The sequence below is a fragment of the Echinops telfairi genome, unplaced genomic scaffold (genome assembly GCF_000313985.2).
Source record: "Echinops telfairi isolate 266 unplaced genomic scaffold, ASM31398v2 ScPeMD7_7458;HRSCAF=8496, whole genome shotgun sequence".
NCBI classification, from domain to species: Eukaryota; Metazoa; Chordata; class Mammalia; order Afrosoricida; family Tenrecidae; genus Echinops; species Echinops telfairi.
In genome coordinates this window covers 15,740,388-15,746,858 of record NW_022111358.1, presented here as the reverse complement: position 1 = coordinate 15,746,858, position 6,471 = coordinate 15,740,388, and the positions used below count along the sequence as shown (strand labels likewise).

General features: G+C 47.6%; 1 non-coding gene across 1 annotated transcript; it reads right to left on the bottom strand.

The window, feature by feature from the left end:
- Positions 1 to 3,675: 3,675 nt before the first annotated feature.
- On the bottom strand, positions 3,676 to 3,892 carry LOC115873002. Its single transcript, XR_004048179.1, has one exon. It is a non-coding gene; the product is annotated as a small nucleolar RNA U3 (small nucleolar RNA).
- Between the last annotated feature and the right edge of the window lie 2,579 nt (positions 3,893 to 6,471).

Sequence of the window (6,471 nt, the reverse complement as noted above, 5' to 3'; positions counted from 1 at the left end):
CCATACCCTCATAGAATCATTACTGCCATTACTGTTTCTGAGGGATTTGTCTATCCTAGGTTGCGTATATTGAAAACTCTTATTTGTACAATGTACGTGAACCAGCCTAGCAGGATCTGTGAGGTAGACCTGTGGTCATAATGGTGGGGAGAGGAAGGCTTAAAGAACTAGAGGAATGTTGTGTGTTTCTTTGGTGCTATACTGTACCCTGGATATATCGTCCCTACCAAGTGGCCCTTCTGTGAGGGAATGTCAGATAGGCTTTGGGTTTCCACCTCAAGCCCTCTCCTTCACAACGATGTGATTGTTTGAACTTCTGATACTGTTTCCGTCAACACCTCATGATCACACAGGCAAGGGTGCTTCTTCCATGTGGGCTTAGCTGCTCCCCTGAGAGATGGGGGCTTATTTGACTTCAAGCCTTTAAGGCCCGAAATGCTATATCTTTTACTAACCAGCACCATCTACTTTCTCCACCTCATTTGCTTATGCACCTAATTTGTCTTCAGTGATTGTGTCCAGAGGGTGGGTATCACCCAGGGCCATGTTATTAGAACAGATTATTCTTGTGTTGAGGGAGGACTTAAGTAGAGGCTCAGTCTGTCTGCTACCTTAGTGTATTACCATATAAATATATGTACATAGGCCAATACCCCTATTTTTATATATTAATATATTTACAAATATACATGTCTATATTTATACCTCTCTATAGAGTTCTGACTACCTAGTTCTTTCCTCTATTTCCTTTTACCTTCCTCCTGCTCCACTATCACGCACCCCACTCATTCACCTCTCAGTACTTGCTCCTGGGTAGATTATGATTGATCGAATACCATCAGGCACTCTACACCCTCCTTGCCATCGATTTTAAGTCCTTTGTTGTTTCCCTGTCGGGTAACATTATTGGCTCACCGCTCCCTTCCCCCCACCTCCTCATTTCCCATGTCCCCCTGGAACCCTGAGTCCAGTTGCTTTCTCTTCTGGATTGCTTATCGTGCCTACCTTGTATAGACATAACAAAACAAAAACAAACAAACATAAATAGTTCCGGATCTGTTGACCTTTATGGATCTCCCCCCACCAGGTTCTAAGCCCTGCCTCCCAAGTCAGAAGTCTATTTTGGGGATTCCTCAAGGGCTTCTTGTCACCTTTCTCACACAGAGTGGCTGGGGGTTCAAACTTCTGATCATTGGGTTAGCTGCCAATCACTTCACCACTGTGCCACCAGGCGCACTCAGTAAAGCGGGCAGTGGGAGTGTTGAAGAGGGAGCTGAATGGGCTAAAGTGAGTCTGGGAGCACAGTCTGAGGAGCCGAGACAGCACTAAGGTTTCTCAGGCGTTTAGAAAGCAAATCCTAGAGCAGTGGTTCTCAACCCGCCTCATGCCTCGACCCTTTCATACAGTTCTTTGTGTTGTGGTGACTCCATCCATAAAAATATTTTCGTTGCTATTTCATAACTGTAATTTTGCTAATTAGGAATCATCATGTAAATATCTGATATGCAGGATGTATTTTCATTGTTAAAATTTGAACATAATTAAAGCATAGTGATTCATCACAAAAACAATATGTAATCGTATATTGTGAAATATTTATTTCTAATGACAAATAAATCATATTTTGTCTTGAAGTACAGTGTAGCATGGGTAACAGTCTTCACGCTGGGTACTCTTATGTGGTTATATCTGCATGTGGGCGGACCCGCTTGGATACAGATAGAGGAGCGCTATGTTTTCTGATGGTCTTAGGTGACCCCTGTAAAAGGGTCCTTCGACCACCAAAGGGGTCTCGACCCACAGGTTGAGAAATGCTGTCACAGAGGGACCAGAGGGTGGTACTGGGGATGGACCACTTATTAATAGGAACTGCCTTAGGGACCAGAAGTGCTGGGGAGTGAAGGCTAAGAACAAAGAATACAGTGATACTTCAGTTGACAAAAGGCTCCAAGCACAAACTTTTCACTTGAACAGAAAGTTCGAAAGAAAGGTTTTTTCCCCCCTGTTCCATGTGTCAGTGATGATACCACTGTTTATACAACCAGTGTACATGCCAGGAATGAGGCACGTTCTTTATGCTTTTCTTCGTACCCTCGTAACTCAGGCGAAACTCACTGCCCTCCCATGCCAATGTTCTGCAACACTATGGACAGGGTAGAACTGCCCCTGTGAGTCTCCAAGACTTAACTCTTAATGGGAGTAGAAAGTCTCTTTCTCCCATGGAGCTGTAGTTTCCAAATGACCTTGCAGTTAGCAGACCAATTCGGAACCACTACGCCACCAGGGCTCCTTCTGCTATAAATGCTATTGAACTATCTCCAAAATACTTCTCAAATTCATCCCTTTTTCTCTAGCTCTTCTCCGCCCCCTCCCCTTGTAGTTTCTTCCGTTTTAGCCTGAATTTACAAATGAGCATTGATGGTTTGTTCCAGTGAGCCCCTTGCCTGGTTTTAACAGCTGATATGGAGATTCTTCAGCGTCTCTTCCCACAAATGTAGATAATCTGGTGTCTGTGTATTCCACCTGGAGAAATCCATGTGTACCTTTTGTGTCATCGAAAAAAGGTATTTGCTATGAATATGCCGATTGTCTTGCAAAATTCTATAGAGATTCCCCGGCTTGGCTTTGTTTTTATCACTAAACCCTTCTTCTTTGTTTCCCACTTTTGCATTCCAAACAAATAACAAGCAATGCATATTGACTGCAGGTTTGATCAGCTTCTGACTGAAGATGGTAGAATTCAATTCTTCCTCACTAGTGTTTGTGGTGGGTGCATACATCTGAATAATATTTGGTTTGACTGGGTCTCCTTAAAGGTGGATACATATAATCTACCATGGGCACTATAGTACTTGAAGATTGATTTTCAAAGTCCCTTTTGACAATGAATGCAATGCCATTCCTCTTGATTGTTATTCCCAGCAGAGTACACCATGATTTTCTACAAAATGGCCACCTTCAGTCCATTTGAGCTCACTAATCCCAAAGCTATCAATATTGATGTGTTCTACTTCATCTTCACAACTTCCAATTTTCGTAGATTCATACTCCACATATCCCAAGTTTTGATAATTAGCAAACTTTTGCAGCTGTTTCTCTTTACCTTGACTTACGCCAGAGATTTTCTTCCAGACACAAATCATGTCATGGTTGAAAGACAATTCCCCGTGAATCCCATATTCTGGAACTTAAGCCAAGCCTCTCCAGAGCAGTGCTTTTCAACTTCCCTAATGCCGCAATACTTTAATTAATTTCTCCTGTTGTGGTGACCCAGCAACTACTAAATTGTTCTAACACTGCTACTTCATAACCGTGATTTCCCTACTGTAATCTTGCTACTGTTATAAGTCCGTGATCCCTGTGGACGTCACTGTTCGGACCCCAAAAGGCCATTCCACCCATAGATTGAGAACCGCTAACTCTTGAGCCTGGGTTCCACAACAGACCACTTTAAGTAACCAGAGAAGCAGAAAGCACAGTAAGTAATAGATTTTTCTAGAGGGAAACACTAAACAGCGTATAACTAGCTCCCAAAGGAAAGTAATCCAAGCTAAAAAATGCATACACATACACACATTCAGAAACAATGGTTTCAGAGAAAACTCCTGATACAAAACGGGACTACCCGATCGTAACAGGACAAACTCACCACATTAAACCAAGGTTAAACCGAAAGCCACTCAGACTGCACTCTCTCCCTCTCGCTCCGCCCGAGGGCGGAGGAGAGCGATCATCAATGGCAAGCGGCAGCTGCAGCGAGGCAGCGCCGGGAGCCGACTTCACGCTCAGGAGAGAATGCTGCGCCTCCTCCTCGTGGTTTTCGGTGCTCTACACGGTCAGAGAAACTTCTCTAGTCACGAACTATAGAAATGATCCCTGAAAGTATAGTCTTAATCCTGTCCCTTTCGCCCCCGCGAGGTCCTGGCAAGCGGCACACTTTTTAGCGACGGCGAAGTTTTCCTCAGGTCATATAAAATGCCTTTTGATATCCATCTTATATCTCATGGTGACGTGACCATCATGGCCAATATTCAAGACGCTGTTCTCACTTATAAATCTCAAAAACGGTTCTAAGGGTCACCACACCTCATTAACATACGATTTCCTGCCAGCCAATCATCGCTGCCGCTCGCTCCGCGTCGCTCCGAATTCGGAGCCTGCGAGGGCTGAAGGGCTGGGACCGAGACAGCGGCCCGGCCCCGCTGGGTGCCCCACCCTATCCGTGTCCAGAACCCGCCGCAGCCGCCCGTCCGGAGGGAGTGCTTGCGCCTGCGCAGAGACCGGGCTTCCTAGCCACACCGCTGCCATCCGGTCGACTGGGCTCCGACTCGGAAACTTCGCGGGGAGACCCTGAAAGGCAGAGAAGGATGAAGCAGAAAGGGCTGGGGTGCGGGGAGGAACTGGAAGAAGTGGAGCTACTGCCGGCTAGTCGTAACTTGTACGGAGGCCGACTGCCACGACTTTCTCCTGGGAGAACGCGGCGTCCCGCCGACGTCGCTAGACCCCGAACCCAAGCGCCTTTGTTGAATGCCACTTGACGGTTTGTTTTCCTTGTCACCCTCTGAATAACTGAGCAAGGAGGGTGCGCCGACTTTTCTCAGAGAATGCGTTCCTTACCCAACGACACAGTGGTCAGAACTGAAAGGAGCTAGACTAGGGACGGAGGGGGGTTGTCTCCCCAATACCTGCAAAAGCCCACAGAGAGGGGTTGGAAAGAAATCAAGCACGACTGAGACGCCTACGGGGAAAATCCAGAACTGCGCATGCTCAGAAACAACCCCCCAGCTTCAGGTAGGCGGTCCACCTGGGCACACCCACCTGAGGTACCAGCAAATGATATCGCACAAGTGGGCCTAGCCCAGCCAATGAGGTCAGTCAATCCCCTCAACCACGCCTCCTCCAGCCAGTGGCGGGATAGAATAAAGCCAGGGAGCACAGCCCTGCACGCCCTCCTGGCCTCCGGGGGTTCCCAGTCCCACGTGTGTGGGTTTCACACTCCCCGTTCGTGTATTTTTTCCACGTGGTTTTCCCACGCAGCCGGGCACACTTTCCAGAAATAAAGTGTACCCTTTTGAGACTGTGAAACCTAAAACTTTCCTTCATAAAACTCACTTGCATTACAAAACATGCTTCTGCTGCGTGAATTCTTTCAGCGTGTGAAGCAAAGAACCGAGGTAACCCAATCCAGAAACCGAACAGAACCACTGGTGAAAGTTAGGTCTAACGCCAGACCGCCATCTAGTCCCGAAGCCCATTGTTTATTAAGGCACCAAATACATCCTCCTTCAAAGTGTGACAATGACTAGTCTTCCTGGCTTCTAAATCCCGGAGGAAGCCTACTCATTTACTTCTGACAAAATGTAGCCCGTTTCTCAAGTAACACATGGTACATATGACGACGTGTCAGCATGCTAGTCCCTGAGCTTCTGGCTGTAAAATGCTCCTGCCCCCCCAGTTTCCTTCATGACAGGAAGCACGGTGCCACTTGACATCGATACGGCATTCTGAGTCGACCACGGGTTTTGACCGCATCACGAGAACGTGACTACGACCATCAGTCCTATTCCCCAACCACCTCTCCTAATGGAGCCTTCTGACATGAGCTATGCTTGAATCCCTTCAGCAAAATGGGCAGTGTCTGGTGTCCGAGAACGTAGTTCTTCACTTTCAAGTTATACAGGGATTCTGGGCATTTTCCCCAGGGACCTGTCTATCGTCCCAGCCTTTCCATGTTGAACATCCTTTCATTATCTATCCATCCCATCTTTCTGGAGACTCCTCACCACCCACGACATCCTTGGATCAACTCTGAGCAGATTCTCCAATCGCAAACGGTGTCACCACCACTCGTGTCCCCTTGGAAGAGCGCCTTCCTGGACCTTGCCAAGCGGGGGCAGGGCTCCTTGTATGTGCTTCTACATTGCAAAAGCATCTACGACCCGCTCCAACACAAGGTTGTGAGTTTCACTCCACCAGCTGCTGCTCAGCAGACATACGGGAGCTAGCCTGCTCCCGTAAGGAGGGGCAAAGCCTTGAAAGCTGGAGGTAGGGCAACCCTGGGTAGGAATCAGATACATGGCAGTGGGCGCGGGGGCGGGGGGAGTGGTGGTGGTGGTGGTTTGTTTACTACAGTATGAGCTCCTTAAAAGGAGGAACCAGACATTATCTTTGAATAGCCAGCACCCGGCCTGACACACAATACCAAGCCAAACCAACTGGGATGGAGTCGATGCTGACTCATGTGGACGCCCTGTGGGTTCGAGACTATTTACAGGAGTAGAAAGCCTGGTCTTTCTCCCAAGGAGCTGCTGGTGGTTTCAAACTGCCCACCATGCAGATTGCAGCCCAACGCATATCCACTACTACACCACCAGGGCTCCTTGACACACAATAGGTGCCCAATAAATGCTGACAGCCTGAACAAATGATGTACCTCCCCCTCAAGCTGATTACTGACCATCTGGTCATTGT